General features: G+C 41.4%; 1 protein-coding gene and 1 long non-coding RNA gene across 3 annotated transcripts in view; one reads left to right on the forward strand and one right to left on the reverse strand.

The window, feature by feature from the left end:
* PDE4DIP (phosphodiesterase 4D interacting protein) overlaps positions 1–13,314 on the reverse strand; it is a 273,714-nt gene that overhangs the window by 245,784 nt on the left and 14,616 nt on the right. The gene's annotated exons all lie outside the window — the stretch shown is intronic.
* LOC138162775 (uncharacterized) overlaps positions 11,381–13,314 on the forward strand; it is a 23,480-nt gene continuing 21,546 nt past the window's right edge. For both annotated transcript variants that reach the window (XR_011168708.1, XR_011168707.1), the window contains exons 1-2: positions 11,381–11,457; positions 12,054–12,145. This is a non-coding gene — a long non-coding RNA (uncharacterized lncRNA). The remainder of the gene's footprint in view (positions 11,458–12,053; positions 12,146–13,314) is intronic.

A 13,314-nucleotide genomic window follows, 5' to 3' on the forward strand; every position in this document is an offset into this window, starting at 1 on the left:
CCTGGTACATAGCAAGAGCTACAGATTATATAATATATAATATATTATAATTAATATATTTTTATATTATTGTTATGTGCCTTGCTTCCATCTCCTATACTTGTCTTTTTAAAAATCTATCTTAGTTGATGAGTTCTCTGTGCATCCATATTAATCTCTTCGGATATTCCTGCTTTCCTCCTTATCAGAATTGGTGTCTTTTTAAAAAATGTTTTCAGGATTTCATTCTTGATATTTTCCCATCCCTTCTGGGCTGAATTTTACCCTAAAACTGAATGGGGTTCTACCTACTTATGGTCTGAAATATTTGAAATCTAAAATTCTGGAGTACGTATTACCGGCTTTCCTTTCCTTACCACACATTATAGGAGGAAGCAGTCACTTCCTCCCCAGGTTTATATAATTTCCAACCCACCAGCTGGTTCTTCCCTGATTATGAGACTCAGATCAGAAGAGTCATTTACCGCTGACCATGACTCACTGCTCTTCCCTGAACTGTAGACAATTAGCTCCCAGGAGGATTGATTAGAAGGTGGGAGCAGAACCCCAGTACCTCTAAGAAGCCCCAACAAGCTGAATGGTACTTTTTGCTTATTTCCTAGTTCTTTCTTCCTCCTTTTTCTCTGAATTCTGGTGTTGGAATGACTCCTTCAGAAACTGGGCAAGTCACTCATATATACATATATATGTGTATGTATATATATATATACACATATATACACAAACACATATATATGTATGTGTGTATACAATACATGTGTGTATCTTTGATCCTTACAAAATGTATATATGTATATATACATATACACATGCATATACATGCGTGATACCCATTAGAATGGCTAAGAAAATAAAGAAAAGAAAAAAAGATGAAATCAAATATAAGTTCTACTGTAAAGTCACTGACCTTCCATCTCCACCTCCCACTCAAAACCAGAAGCACTTTTCCCCTGCTCTGATCTCCCAGAGCACCTCTCTTTGGAGCTAAGCTTCGTGTTTTCCCTTCCTCTCTAGTTAATTGTACACACATCTAATCTGTGTGCTTGTCTTCCCCATTAGAATGTAACCTCCCTAGGAGCAGAGATTGTGTCATTCTTTGCACTTGGGTCCTGGCACCTAGCACTGTACCTGGCATGTAATAAGAGCTTAATCAATGCTTGTTGATTAATTGATTCCACTAGCCTATGCACTCCTTGAGAATATGAGCTCTACGTTTTTAAATGCCTAGTAGATAAAGAATGCCTCAGATAGGTTTGCCCATTGAATGAACAAGACTATAGGTGTATTTACAAGCAGGTTCAGAGAAGATCAGGGCCAACAGCATTTGAACAGTTCTGAAGGGATTTGCCTCTTTGCTCCTCCCATGTCCAGGTCAGAGGAAAAAGCCCTAGAGCACTGGAGCCAAAAAACCAAGACTGGGAACAGGGACTTCTTGGGGAAGAGACAGCTATGACGGATGGCAAGGATAGCAGCTGCCAGGCAAGTCCTCAGGGAGCTGAAGCAATCTGGATGTACACTGAAGAATGCCATCAAACAACAGGGCCAAGATTTGAGAGACAACAAAGGAAGACAGGCTGTGTGGATGCCAGGGAGGAGGAAGGGACCAAGACTCCAGAGGAAAGCAGGTGAGAGCAGGGATGCAAATACCACTCAAGACAGTCTTCAGTTGACCTCCTGCTCCTGGGACCTCACCTGCTGGGGCAGGGAGGTGTGTGATTTGTTCTTTTTTTGGTGTGAGAATTTGGACAGAGGGCAGAGGAAGCAGCAACACTCAGCAGAAACTAGACTAAAACTATTCTATTGGTAAGAGTATGAAGATACTACAAATATCTCCATGAAACATCCATGTGGTGAGGTGAATAGAAGCCTGGGTTTGGAGTCAGGAAGACTTGAGTTAAAATCCAGCTTCAGGTACTCGTTAGCTGTGTCACTCTGGATAAGTCACTTGACCTCTGTCTGCCTCAGTTTCCTCAATTGTAAAATGGCAATAATAATAGCACCCTAGCTCTCTTCATAAAGGCAGTTAGGTGACACAGTGGTTAGAGCAGTCAGCCTGGAGTCAGGAAGCCCTGTGTTCAAATCCAACCACAGATACTAGCTAAGTGACTCTGGGCAAGTCACTTTACCCTGTTAGCCTCAGTTTCCTCACCTGTCAAATGAGCTAGAGAAGCATATGGCAAACCATTCCAGTATCTTTGCCAAGAAAACCCCAAATGGGGTCATGAAGAGTCAGATATCACCAAAAGAACGTAACAACAGCAGCCTCCCAGGCTCCCAAATGGGAGGGTGTTTGTAAATTGCCTGACACATAATATAGACACTTCATAAATAAATGCTTCCTTCCTTCCCTATTCTTTACATGCCTTTTAATGAGCCTGAATTACATCAGGGCCTTAGTAGCCCCAGTTGCTTGGAGGGGATGAGGTCTTGAGAGACATGAACTAGTTTCTAATATTTCCGGGGAGACTGGGGTAGGGGTAGGGGGGAGCGGAGCAAAAGGAGCTAGAAAGTCATTGGAAAGCCTTCTCAATCTGTGAACTCATCATTTCAGTAATAGGCCATGGGCTATTACACAGACTTCAGGGTAATAAAACCAGTGTTTCATGTAGTGAAAACATTCCTAACTTTCTATTCAGTGTTCCCCTGGCACCAAGGGCTAAGTGGTAACTATTATATTATTAGCAGAGTAAAGCTATTTCCTAATAACACCACCCCACTATATACTAGCTTTGGTAAATTCTGAACTTTTATTATAAGTTTAAATGTTCCCCAGTTGAGCAAGATGAGTTTCTCTGCCCTGGTTGAATCTCCAGAGAGTCACCAAACTTGGAGACCAATTTCTAACTGAACTGGGCTTTCTCTATACAAAAGGAGGACAAAGGCCAGGGTTTGCAAGTCTGACATTCTGATCACAGTTCTGCTGTAAAGTGGGCTTTCTTTTTTAAGGCCATTGGTTCAACTTTTCGTTCTCAACTTCTCACAGGGCAGCTGAGAAGGAAGCTGGGTTAGTGTTGGGGTAGCTCCATTGAATTCAATCAGAATTTCTGAAGTACCTACTGCTTAAGAGGTAATGTGGGCTGTCCTGCCTCTGACACATACTGGCACTGGACTTTCCGAAGGCCTTAACCTCCCTGAGCCCCAGGCAACTTTCTTAAGAGGGTAGGTTATAGTGGACATGGCCGTGTTTTCACACTAGGGGCTCCCTATACCTGTGAAATCACAGGTCCTAGAAAACAACAACACGTCAAGGGGCTTACATTCTGATTTTCTCACTGCCAGGCCTTCAGTGGTAAAGCAAAGTATTGAAAGAAATGATTATTAATAACCAATAATTTGAAGAGATCCAAAGTCCCCCCTGTTTTGTAAAATCCTTATTTTAAAAGTTTAGTCTCTCAAAGGACATTGCCCATAATGAGATTGGATGAACTTTCTTGTTCAGACCTCACCAGGTAGGGTAGCAGAACATTGAATGGGTTGCTCAGGTTGGGGGGGGGGGCATAAATTCTTTGAATAGACTGGCCAAATCTGGGGAGAACTTAAGAAGTAAATGACTTAATCAAAGTTCAGGTCCAGTCCCTTATTGTAATATTCATTCTCTCATTAATTGTTAAACATAGTTGATTCCCCCCCCCCCCTGGGGAACATCTACTCTTAAAAAGGTATATAAACTGAATCCACTTCAACAGTACTGTGCTAACCAATAATACATATATATTATTTGGCCTCTGTGTGGTAAATAGAATGCAGAATATACACATATACACACTGGAGATAACATGAGATGGTACTAGTAGCTGGGAGCATCAGGAAAGGCCTCCTCCAAAAGATAGGGTTCCAGCTGAATCATGAAGGAAATAGCAAGAGGTGGAAAAGAGGAGAGAGAGCATTCCAAGGAGGGGGTACAGGGGTGGGAGATGGAGCATCATATCTGTCAGTCTAGTCAATAAGCATTTATTAAGCACCAGTTGTGTGCCAGGCACTGAGATAAGAGCTAGAGATACAAAAAGAGGCAAAAGATAGATCCTGCCTTCCAGGGGCTTGCAATATGATGAGAGAGAACACAAGCAAATGTATACAAACAAGCTATAGACAGCATTAAAAGAAAATAACTAAGAGGGGGTAGGAACTAGAATTAAGAGGAAAGACTCCCAGGAAGTGGGGGAAAGATAAAGTCCTGTTCCACTGTGTTCTGTCTCAATGTACTGGGGACAGGAGTCCAATGGAGCTGAAGGCAACAGGCGAACGGTATGGATTACAATGAACTGAGCCGTCCTTGAGGCCATGTGCAGAGGGGACATTTAAGGAGAAGAAAGGGTGGTTACTGTTTCTGTCTAATCACAACTCTTTTGCCTTTGGGGCAGTGTTATTTTATCACTAGGAGGAGGAACTAAGGAAAATAGACTTTCAATGTCCATGGGAGGGCACAGATGGGCAGCTAGCCTAAAGGTTCTTCCCTCCCTGCTGTACAGAACTTCAGGAACTGAGGGACAGTCCCCCCTTCCCTATTATTGCTCAGTCGTTTTTCAGTCATTTCCAACTCTTCATGAGGGGTTTTCTTGGCAGAGATACAGGAATGGTTTGCTATTTCCTTCTCCAGATCATTTTACATAGGAAGAAACTATAGTAAGCAGGGTTAAGTGACTTGCCCAAGGTCACCCAGCTTGTAAGTATCTGAAGCCAGATTTGAACTCACAAAGATGAGTCTTCCTGACTTCAGGCCCAGCACTCTATCCACTGTGCCACCTAGCTGCCCTGTTTCTCCTCCCTCTCCTCCACTCAAAGCATCTTGTATTCCATGGTTGTGTTTGGTACCTTCCCTGAACATATGGTTAATTCACAGGGAGAACTCATAGGATGACCATGATTCAGAGAGAGTCCAGACTCCACTGACTCCACTCTGGCAGTGTTGAAGTTGTCTGAGCCTGCTGGCGTCTCCCCAACCGTGTTCTAGGGGACAGCCAGAACACACCAAGGGCAACACACATCATTAAGACACCTCTACAGATATTTTCAATAGACTTGACAAGGTTGGCTTTTCCCATGGGCAGAGGATGGGGATTAGGCAGTTCCACTGATGGGAGAGGGGAGCCCCCTGCTGGGAAGCTATCAGCATCTGTTTGATAGGGCTTTGCCACCCATCACAGGTGGAATGGAATGTAGCTGTTGCCCCAACAGGCAGCAGAGTCATTGATAAATGAGCAAATGAATTCCAATGAAGGCAGTGGTATGTTGGAGTCAGCTTTTATGGGCTTGTGAAAGCAGATTGTTAAATTTTCTGTGTGAGCACCTCAAAAATTGGAAAATTCTACCAATCAGGGCTTGGTTTATTGTGTTGTTAATTGTCTATATCAGGGAGGGGAGGTATTCAGCAAACTGCACCCTGACTAGATCTGGCCCACTGCATGTTTTTGGATGGTATTTGGGGGGTTTTCCAATGAAAAAGTATTTTACAAAATCTTTCTCAGCACACAGGCCACACAAAAGAGAACACAGGCCGGCCACATTTTGCCCAATCCTGGTCTAGACTTGAGAAAGCAATGGAGAAAATGTTAATAATACAGACTAAACTTAGAATGTTATATGTACATCACACACACACACACACACACACACACACCCCAGAGAGCTGGTTGTTAAACATTTGCCAGCATACTTTTGATTGGAAGCCATCTATGATTGGGAAGAGGAAGACATATTCAGAAAGGGCTTGAACAGGTATTTAAATGACTGCTCAGCAAGTTATTCTCTGCCTGTGGGGAATCTGATGTCCTTAGTAAATATGACTGTAAAATTGAAACATTATGTAAAAGATAGGGGGGAAAAGGTGAATCTGAGGCTGTGTACTTTGGGGTCAGTGAAAAATTGCAGTTCTGTTAGGGACTTAAGGGCCAGTTTCTCCATGGCCTGTGACACTTCTGACCATCTAACGCAGGAATGCCTGAGGTCCAAGAATCAAGAAAGGAAAAGAGAGTCCTTGGGAAGCAAGACAGACTTTGAGACTAGTAGAGAAGGATGATTTGGAGATGTCAACACCTTGAGGCCCAGCAATGAAGGGCTCACAGTTCCCATGCCCACTGCGTTGACTCTGGTTATCTGGTCTGATAGTAATTTCAATTAACTGGTCAGTAAACAAGCATTTAGTAAATGCTTGCGGTTTTCCAAATATTGTGCTAAGTGTCGAGACCAGAGCAATGCACCTTCCCAAGACTGAACTCAGAAAGGTGGTTCTGCAATTCTTTCCATCATAAGGTCATCTGAGGAAAGGTTTTGAAATCTGACAGTGAGAGAAAATTGATCATCATTATTTCTGATGCAAGTAGGTTGGGTTTAGAGACCTCGTATACAAGGGCAAGGTGGGGGAGAGGGGCAAGCAAAAGACAAGACCTTTAACTGTAGGCCTCCTCCTCATGTGGAAAGAGCTGAAGGTGGAAAAACCAGCAAGTTGCCCTTTTCAGAGAAAATTCAAAGGTGAACAGAAGGGCAGGGAGGATAATTGAAGAGGCCATTAGTACAAACCAGCCCTTTGAAAGGGGCAGAAAGCAAGATCTGGAAGAGGTGCAAAGAAAAGTGAGAAGGGTACCAGCTTTTAATTACTCCAAACAGCTGACACCAGAGAAGGTAGGTGACTAACAATGTTATGACCTTATGAGCTTCCAAAGATTAGAAGAAGCATCAAGAACCCCGTTATCAAGCGAAGCCAGCAGCAGCAGTAGCCAAGCCCAGTGACAAGGCAGCCCTAAAGAGAGGCCTGCTTAATCTAGTCCAGATGGGAACCTGCAGCCAAGACACTCGGTCCTGCAAACAAGGGAATGACCTGCTCTATGACTATGCCATACCCAGAAGTATATTTGATAGAGGAAATGATTTGCAGCAAACACTATGAGTCCATTTTCTCCAGGGACTAACAGAATAATCAGTCAGTCAATATCCATTTATTGAGTACTTACTATGTGATAGGCGTTAGGGATACAGAAAGAGGCAAAAGATACTCCTAAAACTGAAGGATCTCACAAACTAACAACAGTAATAATAGTATAGGAGAATATATTCCCTGTTTGGGATATTTTGTAGTTTAGTCCTTACTATACCATACACATACACACACATATCCACATACCTGTATATATGTACATATACATATATACATGTATATATACAAATGTGTGTGTACACACACACACACACATATATATATATATTTCTTTGCAAAGCTGAGTTAATTGGTTAATTAATATTGGAGAGATGTTAGCTGGTTGTTGGCAATGGGGAGAATCAGACCAGATACCAGATGAGGGCCCATGAGCAATAGTAGAAAGACCCTCCCAGCTGCACAGGGTAACCATTAGGACTCTGAGAAGGAGGGAATTTGCTCGGGCCCCACCTGACAGTGCACGTCTGTGTTGAATTACTGAGCCTAGAACCTTTATATTTCACTCCTGATAAAGCCTTTCCCTTGTCCTTTTCTTCCCTACCATCTTTATGCCTGATCTTCCTACAAGTACATAAGAGGAAAAGACATGTCTGCAAGGACATAAACATCTTCCCTTTGTCCATCTTCTTGCAAGACATCCTGCCACCATGGTACTTCCCCTTATACCACCTAGACTTTCAGGAACCATATCCTGAAGAAACTAAGTCATTCTTTTTTGGGGATTCCCCACAGGGGCCATGCTGCCCTGATGGGTAAAAGCTCATTTAGCCAACTTGGAGCCTCAACCATGCTTTCCCCAGCCACCTTTCTATAATCTTCCTTTCTCAGTAAAACATAATGTGTCATGATTTCCTCTTGCTCTGGAAACAGTTATCAAATCAGTACTACCATTGTTTCTGGAAATGAAATCTCATTACTGTCTTATGAGTCTACATACTTTCCTGTGATTTCCCAGTCTAGAACATACTTTCCAGGCCACCACTCCCCTATCTGTATTGTTTCCCTCTATTAAAATGTAAGTATCTTTAGGGGAAGGACTATTGCTTTCTTGTATTTGTATTCTGTTGCTTAACACAGGGTCTGTCATTAATAAATTTCTTTTCATTCATTCATTCATTCATCAAATTTTCTCTCACTCTGAAGCTGCCTTAGGCAGTATATTGAAGTAGAATGTAAGCTCCTTGAGGTCAGAGACTGTCTAGGAACTCGCTTTTTTTTAAGGTTAAATAAATTTTTTTTTCAATTACTTTTCTTTTTTTCTTTTTTCCATTTAATAACATTACATTTTTTTCTAATTATATGTAAAGATAGGTTTCTATATTCACTTTTATAAGATTTTGAGTTCCAAATTTTTTCTTCCTTCCTCCCTTCCCTCCCCCTTTCCCAAGATGTCTAGAAATCTGATATAAGCTATATATGTACAATCATATTAAACATATTTCTACATTAGTCATGTTGTGAAAGAAAAGTCAGAACAAAAGGGAAAAACCATGAAAAAGGAAAAAAAGAGAAAATAGCAAGGCATTTGTTTTTGCTTCCTCCTACCTCCCCACCCCCACTTTAAAAAATAAATATAGGGGTGGCTAGGTGGCACAGTGAGCAAAGCGCCAGCCCCGAAGTCAGGAGGACCTGATTTCGGTTCTGGCTTCAGACACTTAACACCCAAACAAAAAAAACAGCCATGTAACCTTGGGCAAGTTACTTAACCCCAATCACCCTCCAAAAGGCAAAAAAAGCAAAAATAAATAAATATAAAAACTTTGTATTCTATAAGCATAGTCAAGCATAATAAATTCCCATATTGGCCACATTCAAAAATGTTTCTCAGCCTGCACATTAGTCTATCCCCTCTTTAGCACCTCTCTACCATGAGGTAGGTAATATTTTCTATTCTCAGTTCTCTGGATTGAGTTGATCAGGATTCTTAAATGTTTCAGAACTCATCACTTTTATAGTATTAATATTTTAGTATAAATTATTCTCACTTCATTCTGCATCAATTCAAACGAGTCTTCCTGGGTATCTCTGAAACCATGCAATTCATCCAATGATATTCCATTATATTAATATATCCTTATTTGTTCAGTCATTTCCCAATTGATGGGGACCCCCTAGTTTTGAGTTAACACTACAAAAAAGCAGCTATTAGTATTTTTGTACATATAGGACTTTTTCTTCTTTGTTTGATTCCTTTGGTATATAGGTCTAGTAATGGTATGTCTAGGTCAGGGGTGGGGAGCCTGTGATCTTGAGACCACATGTGATCCTCTTGATCCTCAAGTTCGGCCCTGTGACTGAATTCCAACTTCACAGAACAAATCCCCTTAATAAAAGGATTTGTTCTGTAAAACTTGGACTCAGTTAAAAGGCCGCACCCAAGGACCTAGAAGGCCACATGTGGCCTAGAGGCTGCAGGTTCCCCATCCTTGGTCTAGGTCAAAGGGCACAGAGTTTAGTAACTTTTGGGGTATAACTCCAATATGCTTTCCAAAAGGGCTGGACCAATTCACAACTCCATCAAAGGTACATCAATATTCCTATTTTCCCACAGACCTGCCAACATTTGTCATTTTCTTTTTTTGGTCAATGTTGCCTGAATTTTCAGGTCTCTAATCACTCGTGATTTGGAGCACTTTTGTTCATGTGACTATGAATAGCTTAACTTTGTACCCTTGAAAAATGCTGATTCATATCCCTCCACCAACAATTGGTTGGAAGATGGCTCTTTTCTCATAAATTTGTCTTACTTTTTTTCTTTGTAACCCCAGCACTTATCCTATAGTGTCTTCCATATTGTAGACTATTAATAAATACTTGTGGGGTTGAGAACATCTGAGCTGATGTTGCTAAGTTGGCCCTTATGCTGAAACCACAGAGCGGACTGTCTTGCTGATGGATTAGAGGCAGGTGAGATCTCTTTATGGCTGAGCAGCATGGCTAGAGCAGGGCTGTGGGTGCAGAAAGGGAGCAGAGAATGGGGGAGGAGGTCTGGTATTTCCTGAGTGACTTTTCCTGTGTGTTTATTTATGTTCCAGTGTGTTCTTTGCGTCCCTAGGGAAGTCATGTGTCAGATGGTGCTGCAGACTACCTGAGATGCCAAGCGCGAAACAGAGCAAAGAACAATTATGGCCCCATCATAAATTCAACATCAGCTGTGTCCTTGAGAACAGCTCCTGAGTGCGTCCATATTCTGCCCAGAGCACCTGGTCAAAGGCTGCAAGGGTGATGGACCTTGGCAGGTTTTCTTCTTCTCAGAATCACAGAGTTAGAGGGGACTATCAAAATGGAAATCTCTTCCACCATAGTCCTAAAAAAGTGGTTTTGCTAGCCTCACCATGAACACATTCAGTGACATGGAGCTCACTGCCCTCCAAAGAATCCTGTTCCACTTTTGAACATCTCTAATGAGGGGAAGGTTTCCCTAACATCAAATTAATCTGGTGCCGGAGAGCAGAACTAGGAACAGTGGGTAGAAACTGTAGAGAGGCAGATGAGAAAGAAGAGAATCTCTTGTTGCTTATACCAGCTCTTCTTCAGTCTTAAACATTATTCCTCTGGCTGATCTTCCGATGGCAGCTATGTGGTGCCATGGTGCATGGAGCACTGGGCTTAGAGTCAAGAAGACCTCAGACATTTACTAGGTGGGTGACCCTAGACAACTCTTCTTGCCTCGGTTTCCCCAATTGTAAAATGGTTATAATAATAGCACCTACTTCCAGGGTCGTTGTGAGGATCTAATGGGATAATAATTGCAAAGTGCTTAGCACCATGCCTGGCATGTAGTAAGGGGTACATAGGGTTTGTTGCTATCATCATCATCATCACCATCTCCAGTTGTCTCAGCATCTGGGTCTCCTTCTTCTTAGTTTCTAGATTGTCAGTGTTCTTCCTTAAGTGTGGGGCCTGTAATTTAATACAGTACTTAACATATGATTTGCCCAGGTCAGAAGATAGTTTGACTGTCCCCTTCTTCCTTCTGGGCACTATGACTCTATTGTACGAGCCTTAGATACTTCTTGAACACAAAACAGGGAAGTAGTACAAGATTATTTTTTAAAAATACAGTTATACCCTGACTGAAGCAAACCAAGATATGAAAACCTTGGTAAATGCACTGATGAGTTAGGGGGCAATTATAGCATTATAAAACGATCACTAGAAGATCCCTTAAAATAGTAAGTTCCATTAGCTGATTAAAAAATCCATCCCCCACATTTTCAAAGAACATTTTTATTGAACAAGGTAGGTATGGAAGAGGTGGCATGTACGCAAAACTATTCCTTCTACTTCTGATCCTAGAGATCAGCAAAAATGTAGTAATAACAAGTCAGAAAGAGGGGTCCTAGAGTGAAACTGTAAAGAGAAGTGTATATTGCACTCTATCTCCATCTCATCTGTCCATGTCCATCATGGAGGAGTCATCTATAAATAACCCCCTCTGATCATATTTGAGGACTTGTGAGAGGAATTTGTTTTAGGGCAGGAATGTATAATTCAGCAGCAGATCTGAGCTGATAAGTGGATAGGTGAGGGAAAAGGCATGGGTAAAATTAACTATAAAGGATCTAGGAAGGAAAACACTATCTGTATCCAGAGAAAGAATTGACAAATATAAGTCTGAATAGAATGATAATATATATATGTATGTGTGTGTGCGTGTACATGTATATGTGTGTGCATATATATGTATGTATGTAATGGTAGCCATATCTAGGCTGGGAGATGGGGTGGGAAGAAAAAAAGAGGAAAAACAAGTTCCATGATAATTTTATTATATATTTTAAAGGAATAGGAAGTAATACATAATAGACTTGCAGTTTCATGTACAATTATCTTTTGTTTTATTCTTTAAAAAAAAAAAGACATGGGTAACTGGGACCCAAGTATCTGCCAAGTAACTTCTGTGAGAAGTTATTCATAGGTTCTTTGTATTAAAGGGAATTTCATTATGTCATCTAATCTAGCCCCTTCTTAATATCCATCTTAACCTCTACAGTGTAATTGAAAGGATTATTTCCAGTTCCCAGGAATTCATCACCTCATAACAATCCATCCTAAGGCTATTAACTCTAATTGTTAGGAAGTCCTTCCTTATACTGAGCTAAAATTTGTTTCCCTACAGTTTCCACTCTTTGGTTCTTGTTCTGCCTCCTGGAACCTGCACACCAGCCGCCCGGCACCCAGAATGACAACCCTGAAGCTGACTTATAATTGGTGAGTCCCTGACTAGAACCTGCATGTCATGAGAAAGCTCAGTCATGCTGCTTACTCTGTAGTACTGGTTTACTCTATAGCCTACCTCACCTCCACACTGGCTGCCTAGTCCACAGAGAGAATGATCTGCTTGAACTCATTCCTCAATGGTAAGTAAACATACTACTTCCTTGCCATATTTATTCTTTCCCAAGGATTCTGAATCCCCGACTATCATTGTACAAACCCTATTCACTGGCACCCAATTTCTGTTCTCTCATTCCCATCCCCCTCAACCAATTCTCCCCAACATCCCAATCTAGATCTACCAACTCCTACAATGCTCTCTGGAATGCCTGCTCCATAGGCAACAAATTAGCTTTCATCCTTCACTGTTTCCTTTCTCACTCCTTTCATCTCTCACAGGCACTCACTGAGACCTGGCCCTCTCCTGATGACACAGCATCCCTCGCCACAATTTCTAGCACCAGTTATATGTACTCATAACCTAGAATCACTGATGGGGAGATTAGAATACTCCTTGGTCCCCATTGTCACTTTCAGATGCTCCCTCTAACACTATGACTCAGTGACCTCTTTTCTTTTGAGATTCAGTCAATCCATATTTATTACCCAATCAAGATTCTGATAGCTGTTATCTACCAATTCCCAAGTCATTCCCCTTCCTTCTTGGTATGTTCAGTGCCTGGCTCCTGGTCCTTCTCCCCTTCCCAACTCCTGCCTTCCTACTAGGGGACTTCAACATATATATTGATGAGCTCTCAAACACTCTAACTTCCCAGTTCCTCAATTTACTTATTTCCAATGATCTATTCCTCAGCAACACAGAGAGAAAGTTATATACTTAATCTTACCATCATTCACAAATGTTCTGTATTTACATTCATGAATCTGAAATGCCTTTATCTGATTGTAATATTTTCCGTCATTCCATTTTCATTCCTTATAACCTCTAGCCTTGTTTTCTGTGATCTCCATAACCTGTAGTCCTTCTACCACTCAGTTCTTTCCCAGGCCATCACCCCTGCACAGTCTAGGCTTTTCTCCTTCCCCATCTGGACTCCTTGGTGAATAAGTTCAACTCGATATTATATATATTATATAATATACATAGATATATAATATCTATCTATCTATCTATCTATCTATCTATCTATCTATCTATCTAT

This window comes from Petaurus breviceps, unplaced genomic scaffold (genome assembly GCF_028583685.1).
Source record: "Petaurus breviceps papuanus isolate PSGF00001 unplaced genomic scaffold, PetGlider_PUasm1.0 186, whole genome shotgun sequence".
Classification (NCBI taxonomy): domain Eukaryota; kingdom Metazoa; phylum Chordata; class Mammalia; order Diprotodontia; family Petauridae; genus Petaurus; species Petaurus breviceps.